Source organism: Amblyomma americanum, chromosome 7, assembly GCF_052857255.1.
Source record: "Amblyomma americanum isolate KBUSLIRL-KWMA chromosome 7, ASM5285725v1, whole genome shotgun sequence".
Classification (NCBI taxonomy): domain Eukaryota; kingdom Metazoa; phylum Arthropoda; class Arachnida; order Ixodida; family Ixodidae; genus Amblyomma; species Amblyomma americanum.
The window spans coordinates 56,656,026-56,669,943 of record NC_135503.1 but is presented as its reverse complement, the minus strand read 5'-3'; the positions used below and the strand labels follow the sequence as shown (position 1 = coordinate 56,669,943).

The 13,918-nt window shown below is 48.1% G+C and overlaps 1 protein-coding gene across 3 annotated transcripts in view; it reads right to left on the bottom strand.

Moving 5' to 3' along the window:
• Positions 1 to 13,625, bottom strand: part of LOC144099171 (uncharacterized) — a 49,235-nt gene extending 35,610 nt beyond the window's left edge. Inside the window, exon 1 of one of the 3 annotated variants that reach the window (XM_077632300.1) lies at positions 13,359 to 13,625. The gene's annotated coding sequence lies outside the window, so the exon portion shown is untranslated. The remainder of the gene's footprint in view (positions 1 to 13,358) is intronic. The other 2 variants (XM_077632299.1, XM_077632298.1) reach the window with 2 other exon arrangements.
• Positions 13,626 to 13,918: the final 293 nt, after the last annotated feature.

Here is a 13,918-nt window from a genome sequence, read left to right as displayed (position 1 = left end):
GCGCTGCCTGACACGACCCACTTCCGAGGCAACTTCCCTCACTCTTAGTTTTTCAAACTTTAAAATTGTCCAACTGATCACCAATCTTTCTGAGCCTCTTCCTCCACCTCATAACAAATCAATAGTCACAAGGCTTAACGAGCGTTGGAAACAAAGGCGAACGGGGCTTTGTGCCCACGCCATGAGGGCAGGGGGGGGGGGGGGGGTTGCTGTTCGGTCTAGGGGTGCGCAGGGGTGAAAGGGGGAGAGATAGTACGGGGTCGCTAGGGCTTAGGAGCCTACTCCCCACGGAATGGGGACAAAGTCCCTTCCCTTTCCTGACTAGCCTCTGCTGAATTGCTAAAAAAGTTGTCCCTGACTATATGAACTAGGGCGCCATCCCGAATACGTAATTTGGAGGCGTCAATGGCTGCCGGAACGACAATAAAAGAGGCCATAAAGAGTGGCTATATAATAACGAATATGAACAGCGCTGCCCTGATTGCAGTTAGCAAGTGAACTGTGAAAAAAAAACTAATTCAACCAATTCAACATGAAAAAAAAAATTACAGATTGGCGAAAGCAAGCGCTGTTCCTGTTAAAATTAAAGTGAATAGGCAACAAAAAAAAGTACAGACCCTTCCAATTAATTTTTGATGATATTTTAGAGCTGTGCGGCGGGACAGCTTTGAATACCCGGACACCGCAGAATGGTACTGTGAATGCTGTTACATTCAACTTGTTAACGTTTTAAATGTTCACGTAATTTTCTTACTTACTCGCCTTACCTATGTCGGTAAGCTAGAGCCAGATCATTAAATTTAATAGCTACCAGGAGCACAGTTTCAAAGATGCAGCGGGGCGAATTACGCCACTTTTTCTATCCCTGGCTGTTTTCTTCGCTTACAGGCGGATGAGGGCATCGGCTGAAGAGTGCCTGCATCCGGTAAAGAAAGCAGAAAAAAGAAGAAAAACCGATCCTGTTCCGGAAGATGTTCTTGGGAACAGCCGCTTTAGTGGGGCACATAGCCCCCAGACAGCTTTATCGCAGCGCCGTCGCGGCCGCCTAATTTCCCCCGCAGGCTATGACGACAGCATCGGATGCAGCCGCCAGTTCAGATTTACAGCCGCTCCCTGACCCGACGATTCTGTCCAACGGTGGTGCAGTTTCGCCTGTTACGATGCTATCTTGCCTTTCTCTTTCTTGCCTCACGCGGGAGTCAAGGGCTAAACTTGCATACGTTGATAATGTTTGTCCCCGGTTTCCCGCTGCCAGTCGACTGTCACTCTCAGTTACGGCTGCACTTGTCACCTGGTGCTTCCTAGAGAGAAACTGGCTTAGGCGCAAAGTACTATTACAGCGACATAACAATACAGGAGAAAACAGCTATGACGCATACGCAGGAGAAACAGTATAGATGTCCTTCATGCTTTTACTTTAACCCATAGCTCCAAAGTACGTGGTACGGCCGTTGTACAACACTATCCTTCCACACCGGAATAGAGCATAGCTAGCAAAAAGTCGTGTCGTTTGTTTCGTTTTTTTTTACAGACCCTTGCTGCTTCTTTACCGTCCCCTTCATCTTTATTATGTTCTGTAAATCTTTATTGTACCGGATAAGGCCCCGTAAACGATCCCCTTCCTTCACCTTGTTAGTGGTCGTGTCAATCGACACCATATTGCAGAATGCACTTTCCTGCCCTCTCTCATAACTCTCAGCACTGTCCTCACGATGTGGCTCAGATTTCCGCTCATAGTGTGGCAGCTACCCGACACTCTGCCACTCTCATTTCTTCATAATCACCTCTCCCAACAGGTTCTGAAGTGTTCTGTGATGGTTCGTCGCAATAAATTTAAAAATTTGCTAGATTTGCTACGGCGTGCGCTTAGTGGAATGACCCGAAGGCTCCCCCCCCCCCCCCCCCCCCTTTGAAATCAAGCTCCAGTCTCCTCTGCCCGCTTTATTGCTTTGGGATTCTCCCAAAAATAATTCCTGGCTACGTGCATGACATTTCTGCTTACATCGCGAAACCAAGAAAGCGCTCGCCAAAACATCTTTCCCTTATAACGCTGCCCCTTTACCCTTACGGTGCGGTTTGGGCGTCTATCGATATATGAGAAAATTACAAAAAAAATTTTGGGGGGTGTGGGGGAATTAATAACGTGCAGTTACATCGCACATCACAAAGAAAACGAAAATTGGTTTTTGAGGAAAATAAATGGCGCAGTAACTGACTCACATATTGCGGTGAACTCCCGAACCGTGCCGTAAGGGAAGGGTAAAGTAGTAGGTAATGAAAGAAGAATGGAAGAAAGAGTCGCCGTTGTGGAGGTCTCCGGGTAATAATAATAATAATTGGTTTTGGGGGGAAAGGAAATGGCGCAGTATCTGTCTCATATATTGTTGGACACCTGAACCGCGCCGTAAGGGAAGGGATAAAGGAGGGAGTGAAAGAAGGGTGCCATTTACGATTTCTGCCTTCATCCATCGCTCAGCCGCTATTGGGCTGAGGGATGTTTTCGAGCAGCACTTTTGTGGGCAGCGCGGCTAGCTCATGCTCCCTGTGCACCGGCTGCTATGAGGATTACGGCTGAAATACAGTGCATGCAGGCTCCTTTCTGGGAATGTTTGCCGGCGGTCACCTGCCGACTACGCGAAGTGGTTCCGAGGCATTTCGAAACGTTTGGCGCCGTCTTACGACTGCACGTCCCACTCGGTGACCACAAAGGTTGTGCGAAGCACGAGGCTAGGCAGGCAGGTTTTGGTCACGTGTTCACGGGATTGCGCGCACCCCGCGCAAAGATGAAGCTAACGCGAGCCCCGTGCAGGAGTGGGCACGTGATCGCGAAACAACGTTACGCGTTGTCATCGGGGTTACATGTCATCTGTGGAGGTCTCGTTGTATAAACTATCTGTGAAGGGGCACGCTTGCAGTGGTCATTGCCCACGTGATTACACGGCCGCCGCTGTGGCCGGAGGTGGCAAGCAGATGTCTAGGCATGCGATGGGAGAGCGTCGCGTCTCTCGAAGCCCTCCGGGGGTCGTGGACACAATCACCTTCACGCACGTGAATGCATGTGGCGCAACGCACCACCATTCGCATATCCACAACGGGCGCAAGCATCATGTCTTGCGGTCGTGTCGTCGCCGAAACGATCGTATAATAACAGAGACGTCATAGGCTGTCTTTGGTGCGCGATGCTCGCAGAGTTCGTCGTGCGATGAGCAGAATCGCCAAGAAAGGGCAAAGGTCGGGCTTAAACAGCCTCAGCGGCAGCCACAACGTATGTGGGGCTTACTTGAGGATGGGCTCCGCGACCGGCCGAGGCGCGCCACAGTAGCGTCTTAAACAGCAAGCAAGCGCTGATTTCGCAAACTTTTTCACACCTACAATTACATGGCGAAGCCCGGAGCTATTCAATTCTCACGCCATTAGAAAAGTATACAGAGGGGCCGGGTGGTCAGACATTGTTTCCACGAAGAACGCAGCGTTGAGACAGCACATAGTGCAGGTGAGGACAGAACGTGCGGTCGCTTAAATGTCGTATTTTTAAAAACTTCTTGTTGTCCTCAGCTCTTTTCTAAAATTTCCGCCGTTGGCGTCGCCGGCCACCTGGGGATCTTTAACGTGCACTGACATCGCACAGCACTCGGGCGCCTTTTGCCTCCGTCGAAACACGGCCGCCATGGTCGGGTTCGAGTACCCTGGTTCGAACCCGACCGCGGGTTTACAAACATGAACTACCAACTAGCCCGTTTCACCACCCGCAGAGCTAAACCACCAGCAATATCTTTTTTTATTATTCATTCATCAAGAACTAATCACGCGAGCAACAGGTACATATTTATTATTGTGTAAATAGTTTGTGTACATTACCTCTCTCCCCGCCCCTCCCATCCTCTCTTCCTGTCGTCTCACCTTTTTCATTTCATTTCTTCTTTCTGCTTGCTAACCTTTATTGCCGCTGCCCCAGCTCAGGAGCTTCAGTATCGATGGAAAATGCCGGGGCTACCAAAATATTTCACTTCCTTTTTATTATTATTTTAATAAACCACTTACTACTACTATTCGTCGGCGTCCGCAAGCCCACCGCCGTACGCCTACTGTTAAAAATGCACATCCCACAGATGCGCCTAGCACCTCCCGTGCCGCACCTGCCGCAAATGATGCGGGTGCTCATACCTGCAGGCGACCGCTGAGGTGACCCGTAATGCTATACAGTTTAGAGTTTATGGGGGTTTAACGTCCCAAAGCGACTCAGTCTATGAGGGACGACGTAGTGAAGGGCTCCGGAAATTTCGACCACCTGTGGTTCTTTAACGTGCACTGACATCGCACTGTACACGCCTTCATCGAAATTCGACAGCCGCGTCCGGGATCAGTAATGCTATACCTCTGCCAAGTTCAAGCCGCGGTGTAAAATATATAAGTGGGGACACAGTGGCCCGCGCGGTTGACGCATAAAAGCCCGTAGTTGCTCTATGCGCCACTGGATGACCCCTCTCAAAGCGGAACATTTCCCCGTCTGATTTGAACAAGCTACGCGGTTATGAACCGGAAAGCTGTATCATGCCGGGTCATGGCGACCAGGGCACGTGACGCGCACTACGTCGTGCACGAACAGATCACTGCCTAGATAAGCGCTGACAATAAATCCAGTGGCGTCTTTACCGCTCCCGGATCCATCGGCGGCTGTCCCTCTTCGTTATCATCCTGTCTGTGGCTGATACATGGTGTCAGAAGTCCATGGGATCAGCTCACACCGGTAGACTTCAGGAAGCGGGACGGAAGGTGAACGCAACTAGGACGATTTCGCCCATACCAACAATCACGGAACTACTGAAACGACCGGATCATCTTCATCTAATAGGAAATGTGGTAAAGAACTGGGAGCTGTTCAAGCAAAAGTTGGAACTGTATACTTACAAGCAACGGAGCCAGCAAAACCGCTGGACGAAGCTGCTAAAGCGGCCAGGCTCCTGATTGCGACCAGGGAGGACGCACTGGAACTCTTCGGTAACTTGGGAGACGCTGGTACGGAGGAGCCTGGGCATCGAACCTCCCCTCGTGACACTACGCTGGCCCCTAGAAGATCGTCGCGTACTACGACACAACCTCGACGTCTAGCATACGGACCCAACTTTTAACAAATAATTTAGCAGCCCGTCTACCTATACTCTCGGTTGTTTCGATGTACTACTTGTCTCTTTTTTTCTGGTTGCCCTGTTAAAAAAAAAGATAGGAAGAGGTATCATGCCGAGTATATGCCGCCCAGGGCACGTGATGCGCACTGCGTTGCGCACGAAGCAATCACTGCCTAGATGAGCGCTGACAATAAATCCTGCCATGTCTTTCCCGCTGCCGGATCCGTCGGTGCTGACTCGCTTCGTTATCGGTCTGTCCGTGGCGTTCTCCTGTTCTTTCTTTTGTTCACTCTGTCGTTGCCTCGTTCCATCGCTTCCTTTAGTTTAGAGTGCAGCTCTCCTGCGTTTCGCGTCGTAGTGATCGGCGGCGGACTTTTCGGCGAAACACGTACATGACAGGTCCCATATTACGACGTGTTAAAGGTGGCATGTTGACAGGTAGTTGCACAGCGAAACGTCACCTGCCAATGGTGGCAGGTGGCGTGTGAAGACCTGCGCTCAAATTTCGCATTACCGACTATCGTAATTGTCGGCATTTTTTTTTTCAGTGTAGCTGCATCGTTCGCTTCACAATGGCAACCTTTCCGACACCTCAGTGCCTCAATTCAGTCATCTGCCGCGACGCGCCGCTAGCTGCAGGTCGAAAGACTGGAGTGGCTCCCTGATTGTACCGGACTGCGAAGTTGCATGCGGCCGCTTTCGACTGCTTCAGCTATTCCATGTTCGGTCGTGGGGCGCCACCAAGAGAGTACTTTCCCCCACAGCCGTGGAGCTGGCGTGAAGGCTAGCCAGCGTGAAAGAACAGGAAAGGAGAATAGTTAGGGTCTTGATATCTCCGCTCATATCTAGTCATTCTAAGGACTACTTAGGACTATAATTATAAGCGGGAAATCTTAGATGCCATTTAACATTAGGAATCAGAAAGATAAATGTGTAGTGACACGGGATTTTCCTGTGTTTCCCGCACAAGGAGCGTGCCTATCTAGCCGGCAGATAAAAATGATCTAAGCTGACATCAATGCGCGTGTCACTGAGTGTTAAAAAATGCGCATGAGTCGGATGTTTCAAGCTGTAATAGTATGTTTCAATAAAGCACCGTTACAAGTCTAGAGCCCGTGTCTAAGGTCTCTTTTCTTGTTGACGCGTCTTTATATCAGATGGTACTCCCCTTCTGTTAGAATTTAATCATTCGCAGAGACCCCGGAACATGGAAGACAAGAGGGCAATCGCCTCCCAACCCCCCCTCCCGCCCTCCCCTCCCCCAAAAAAAATTTCCAGAGGGGGCAGCACTCCCCTAGTCTCCAACTCTTTGTCAGAAATTGGATCTGAGTGCAAACGCTTCATTCCTAGGACGCATTTAACGCGAAGCACAGTGGGGCTCAGCTTGTTCGCATCGTAGCCAGTCGAAAAAATTTGTCTCAGTAACCTAATCTAATCATTTCCCAACAGAAGTCATTGATTTTCTGACCCATGTTCATGAGGATGATTAGCAGAACTGAAACTATGTGCAAACTTTTTCAGTGGAACTCATCGCTCCTCGTTTGCAGATCTTGATAAAGCTGCCATTTCAATTGAAGTTTTATGTTCATTAGCAAGTACAGCTTTGAAAAGCGCGAAATACAAAAATAAAACAAGAAATATAAAATTTAATATTTAAATAAAACATAAAATAAAATTAAATAACAAAACAAACTTGATGACTCGCCCCCCTCCCCCCCTCACTGGCGAGTTAAGTTTCACCGCGTTGCCGATAGAGGGAGCAGTGATAAAAGGCTTGGTTTGGAGGTGCGTGGGAGGTTCTTTATCTGGCCACTGGCGTCCTGTGAGCTTCCCGTGCTGTGTCCCCACCTTTCTATCCTACACCGTGGTTCGAGCAAAACGCCACTATTACAGAGGCTCTAATTTACCTCGCCGTCATTGGCGGCGGCGTCCGCAGCACAGACCACCTGCTACAACAGCTGTCATAACGGTTGATAGATTCAGTCGAAAACAGAGAACAATAAAAGGTCAGCTGTCGCAGCACTTGCTGAAATGAGTCCAAGCAGAGAACAATAGATCCCCTCTTTGACACCTTGAATAATGTGTCGACAAATATTTAAAACGCGAAAAGAGCGGAGACCCGCCGCGGTGGCTCAGTGGTTAGGGCGCTCGACTACTGAGCCGGAGTTCCCGGGTTCGAACCCGACCGCGGCGGCTGCGTTTTTATGGAGGAAAAACGCTAAGGCGCCCGTGTGCTGTGCGATGTTAGTGCACGTTAAAGATCCCCAGGTGGTCGAAATTATTCCGGAGCCCTCCACTACGGCACCTATTTCTTCCTTTCTTCTTTCACTCCCTCCCTTATCCGTTCCCATACGGTGCGGTTCAGGTGTCCAACGATATATGAGACAGATACTGCGCCATTTCCTTTCCCCCAAAACCAATTATTATTATTATTAAAAGAGCGGAGCAGACGGGATGACCCGGAAGTTCAGCACACAGCTAGTTCGGGAGCCAGTTCAAGAGTAGTTCGGGAAGCCAGCTAATGCTGGTTCATTCACGTTACAAACTCGGTAGTCGGGACTGTCTTGCGATTTCTTGTCTTTTCCAGAAAATATTTTTGTTATCTTAGCCCGCTGAGGCGAGTTATGCGTAGTAATGTTCAGTCCATAGCCGAGATGTTTACAGCCAGCTGCTGAGGTGAACGCATGTGCAGCACACGCTGTAGAACTGAGCAAGAGCAATGACGCCAGGTGTCATGCACTGCAGAGAGTCGCAATCACGGCCGCTAAGAAGGAAGACGTCATTATGTGAATGGCGGGCTTTGGTAATGGCGCGAGTCTCTTCAGCTTCGTGCAAGAAGAAGTCTCCACAATTATATAGACTGCATTACCATCATGTCACAATATATGCAATGTGACTTGCATTTTACTAATAACAAACAAAACTGTTTGCGCGCTAGGCCACTAAACCGCGGAGAGGTACTCTTAGAAAAGCCTTCGCCTTTACGCGAAGGATACAGTGCGCAAAGGCAAGCAGACCGTAAGCAAAGACGCAAGTTACTTGCGTGAAGCGTAGTACAAGGACAATCACGCAGCATAATTTCTTTATCCTGAAAGCATAGTTTAAATTGATGAATGCATTGAAAAGAAGCTGATGACGCCTGAAGGTCTCGAGAATAGGTCCTGAGGATGACCTTAGAAGAGGAGGCAAGGCAGCATGTAAGAGGATCTAACGTGAAGAAGCTCTCGAGGGAGCGAGTGAAATTTCAAATATTTCTTCCTCGGAGCCAGTTCACTTCATGTGCATATATGGCGAAGAACGCTCTTCAGACAGCCGAAGCCAGGTCCCTCCAGTCAAAGCGTTGCCGCTTACCTGACGTTTATTCAAAGTACTTGTCAAGCAGCGTCACACCTTTTTGTTTTTTTTTTGCTAACTCCGTCATAATTCATATACTTCACCATTTTGTATTGTTCGATTTGTTTTGCCCTTTACCCTTTTTTTTCTGCGATTTTAGTTCACCCGCCTATAAACTGTAACTAATATAGCTTCTGAAACTGGGTCATGGATTCTAGTGAGGTCCACATGAATTGGGCGTTTTAAACGTGAGTGATCCCGAGTGCACTGTTAAAAAAGTAAAAAGTGCCAACCTGTGGGCCAATAAAACTCAATAGTCACCGCGGGTATTTCTTGTTTCAAGAAAACTGCTGTTCCACTCGTTTACGCATTCATAAATGAGCCGTCAGGTTGTGAAGCTAGTGGAGCAACGGCCACGCTGAAATTCTCCAGTGTGTGCTCTAGCAAATACATTCATGGTTTCTAAGGTATTGCTGCTGCCGTTACATTACTCTCTGGCTGCATCGAATTTATCGATCCCGAGGCACTGCTTTCGGGTCAAGGCAGCATCGATGATGTTGATCAGGCAATCGACAAAGCTGTCCTCTCGATAACGAAATCTATATAGCCGAGACGTGCGCCATGCTCTAGCATGTCAGGTGGTTGCTGCATCGTTCTCAATAACCACTTTGGCAGCATTTACAGGTGCAGTGCTTAAATCGAAGCACCCATCTGTTCAAATCGTCTTTAGTGCTGCGGTGAAGTGAACAGCGAGAAGCATTTCTTCTCTGACAATCTTTGTAGAATGAACGCCGACCTTCAGCAGGGTGTGGCTGTATTGCTACTCTTTGTGGGAAAATATTGAAGCGAGCCTCTGTTTCGCGAGTGTCGTGAATCTGAACACCAATTTACATTGGTGAATATTATCGAATGAACGAGGCGAAGTTACTTTGATCGCATTCATGGCTCACTTCACGGTGATGCATTGCTGAACGTAGTACGGCTGAGTACCAAAATATATAATACACATATCATATGCAAAACAGGACATCTACGTTCTCACTAATGCCTGTTGAGATCCCTACAATACGCCAAGCTCCTACTATTGGGTCTTTACGAGCCATAGCGGCACTCGTGATATGAGGCATGACATTTGATGCCACCGGATTATTTCAGGCCATCCTGAATTCGTCGACGGCCACTAGAAACTCGGAATTTAGCTGGGGTACTATTTATCAGCCGCGCAAAGTTAAATGCACGGCATCATCACAACCACTATAAGGTCCTGCCAACTGATAAGTAGCGGATCAGGCGCTAGAAACTTTCTTGTTCTTTAAGCACGGAAAAATCGTCCACTTGGTTCCAAAGGTTTCCAAGTCTAGCGTGTACATTTTTATAAAGAATTCCAATACAGTGCAAGTTCACTTCATCATAATTCCTCATCGCCTTTACCATGCATGCTACAGCGTTCATCTAGGCTCTGCGCTGCTTTGACGTAATAAGCTGTTTCAAGCCAAGCTTGACAAGATAGCGGTCTTGCACGTGTGCTCACATTCTATCATCCAACTCATATCCTCTTTCGTAACTTGCCGCTGCTTTAATACCTGCGGTTTTCGTCTTTGTTTTTGGCTCTATTTCGAAGATTGAAATTGAAGAACAAAGCTCGTTTTAACATTGGCTTCTTTCCGTCCTGCCATATTGCTCGCACGGTTCAACAAGTCTAGTCTCATCGAGTGGGGAGCGGCTGAAACGTTTCCAATTTTCTTCGGTTCGTATAAGAGCGTCTCGTGTGTAGCCTGCGCGACTGGCTCACTGTAGAACTTCGTCTTAAATCCCTTACGGTTCGTCGTTCTTCGACGGAAAGCAAAAATAAAAACAAAGCAGACCATGAAATACATTCAAACAACAAGACCTTACTCGCAATTCAGTGCGCCACAATCGAGGTTCCTATTTTCGGAAGCCAGGCAGTTGCGCAAATAGCGACCCCGGTATGAAAGTTCATTCAGTCTGAGAACAATATGGGGTGCAGCGGTGAACGAAAACGAAATCGCGCGGGTCAAGAGAGGCGAGTCTTGGCGGACGAATCGATATTAATCTGTCTTGCAGCTGTTGGTGCCCAAACCATCAGTACGCGCGTTCCTTTTACGGCGTGCTCTAGCAGGTGCGCAGCTCCGATCTTTATTCTCCGTTTCCGGAGCGGAGCAGTGAGGGAATATCCTCGACGAAAATAATCAGGTCGAAGTTTGGCGCCCATGCAGCCATTCAGCTTTTGCCGCGATATTACTTTGTTCTCCACTGAAAAACAAAAAATAAATAAATAAAATAAACACAGAAACACCAAGCCCCCTTTAACTGCGCTTTAAATGAGCGCGTTTGTTACGCGGTTTTGAAGCAGGCCGATACTAGCTGATTACTATGTTGTGATAACAAAGGGGCTGAAGTGAAGCGTTTAATATGTGCAAAAAAAAATTAAATCCAGGTATCGCCACAACCTGCCGTTTGCGGATCTCAACCAGAAACGACGTCAAGCGCGGATCTTTGAGACTACACCGCGCCCAATCCACTTCCAGGCGGCAGTCACGGAGTTCATGTTTTGGTGTCATCATGAACGCCACCAGTTTGAGTCGAACGGCGGAAAAAAAATATTACACCTTCATCTCCGAATTCCTCATCAATAAATACGTCTTTTTTTTTTTTTGCCGGATGAACATCAAAAGTGCCACAAGAACACAAACTATAACTTTTTATTAATTAAATTGGATGGAGTTGTTCTCACTATGCCTAAATACTTTAGATAGTCATAAAAGTTACCCTGTACGACATGTTGTGGCTCAAGGGCTACAGCCTTCTCATGAGCACAACTTCGTTAGTTCAGCCCCGAATATAACGGCAGTATTTTGATAAAAGTGAAATGCGAAAGCACTTTCCCTATTTAGATTAGTGCGCACGATGAAGCTGCTTTTAAAACTAAAAGTCGCTGTAATAAATGAAATTCTCTCCACTCCAGAGAAGGCACGAAATGTTGAGCGCGTCTCGTTTTCTGCTACAAATGCTTGTAGCTTACACATCAAGAATTATTGATGTACATCTCGTTCCGGGCGAATCATTGATGCTTGTCTCTTTGCGAGTACACCCTTTGAGGTGCGAATATACACATGCCAGTCTATCTTTTCGTATGGCAAATCTGACGGCAGTATTTTATTTCGGCATTGCATGTAATATCAGATTCTCAGAGCTGAACATATGACAGTCACTCAACTTCACCACAAATTTTCACTGCAAAGACACACCACATTAAAGTGATAGCTCGAGTGCATCTTGTGACCTTGCTTCTTAGTCTCAGACACCCCTAATTCATTTGCCTTTTGTACCGTCACCTCGGGCCTAGTTTGTATGAAATCAAATATCAATAAATGAGACAATCAATTCCATAGCATAGTATTTAGCATGCAATACATGAGCTTGTTGCAGTCCTTAGGGCTTTCGTTAAGAGGAAGTAAACCACCTTGCTGTCACGGACCATTGCTCAGTTTGGCTGCTATAAGAAGTGCAATAAATAGCTTAACTTGAAGAAACAAAAAACAATTGAAAAGGCCATTCAATCGATGCCTAGGAATGACGGCTCTCCCAGCGAAATACGTGAAGTAGCAGCGACTTATCCCAAATGCGCGTCTCCTGCGACAAATGAACATACAGATACGAGAAATCTGAGAGGGAGCACAAAGGTCCAAGTCAGTTACCTAATCCTGTTTTATTTCTGCATGAAACTGAAAAACGCTCTAAAATGATCAACTATATCATGATCAAAAGGACCAAAACCTTCAAAGCCTATAAAAGGAGTAAACTTATGCAGAGAAAAGAAAACTGCGTCTCAATCCTACTTCGGAAGTAATCGTTATCTGCGTACATAATAATAAAAAAAAACTTTTACTTTCATATTGCATCGAGCTATAGCTGTTTTCTGCTAGCGAATAAATTAGTAACCGCCGAACTACTCATGGTCCTTTCTCATAGAATCAAAAGACTGAACGTGGTTCATCTCAAATTCTCATGTCCACTGAATCTAATCTCATCCCTGAAAAATGTATGGGGCAGTACCCCCAAAACACTTCACACCTCATATTACTCCGCATCGACGAAGTGACAGGCACAAACGGGGCGTCACAAGTACTCGTAAAGACAATGCACCTCTCTTTTTGTTTACTTATTCATTGCGCAATCACTGCGCGGTTGGCGGCGCCATCTACAGGTGTGGTTCAATCAAGGTCGCAGCCTGCGACACAATCTGTAGCGCTGGAGCCACACGATAGAAGTGCGCTGTCCGATTGTAGCATTTTTGACCCCAGTAAGCAATAGCATTGCTACCAAACTAATAGCTTAGAAATATTTATTTCCATTTCGCAGAGAAACTTCAGGCGCGCAGGCAAACTTAACATCACACGAAATCTGGGGTCGCGATTGTCGGCACACAAACGCGATGGTAGTGGCTGAGATGTACTTAAATGAATCTCTTTTTTTTTTTTGCCACCAACTCAACGTCAGTAGTCTTCTCGTGTTTTCGGTACGTAAGAGAGTAAAAACTATCTTCCGTCAAGCACGTTTTGCTTTCCGAAAATTGTGTGTCGTGCTTGCAAACGCCGACACATCGTGTCTCCGACGGCCGTCTTACAGCGCCTACTCAGAACCCTCACCGCGCTGAGCACTCACGAACAGCGCCTTGAGTGAAGAACAACTCAGTAAAGTGCAGGTCACGAGGCGTCGTGGTCGTTAAGGGGGCTTTTCCGGCAAACATCTGTTGGACGTGAGGCGCAACCTCCTTCACCTCCGCCGCGAAACATGGCTGCTGCCACGGCCGCCGCGGTGCCTCTAGCGCTGCCGCCGCCGGCGCGATCGCGCGCCGAAGCCGGCGGCCCCGCTCACCTTGGCCTGTTGTCTCCGCTTTCGGCCCGGGTTCTTGGTCCTCGGATGGCGGCCCAACGTCCTCCCGAGCTTCCCTTTCGTCTTTCGAGGAGGCTCACTGGTCGGCCTGATGCGGCGTCAAGGAGAAACGGCGGCGCGGACCGCGGCAAGCGCTGCTGGCACTAGGGTACGCACTGGCCCGACCGAGGAGAGCAGTGCGCCTTCGCCGCCTTACTTTCGTGGGCGTAGGGAAAGGCACTGCTCGTAGACTGGAAAATCGGGAGAGATAGAGAGATGTAGGGGAAGGTAGGGAAATATAGGGAAGTGAGAGGAAGACAGGAAGGGAGCAAGGAAAACGAGAGCAAGGATGTCCCTGGCAGGCAAATGGGGAGGCGGGGGGGGGGGGGGGCTACAGCGAACGTCAGCAGGGAAGAGAGGAAAGAGAGAAGTATCGAGGAAAGAGGAGAGGAGGCGAGGCTTCTCGACGAGGTTGCGCAAAGCGTCTGCGCGTGCGCCGTTGCCATGGAAACTAGGGAATGCGATGCGTGGGCGCCCCTCTCTTTCCGCGCTCCGGAGGAGTA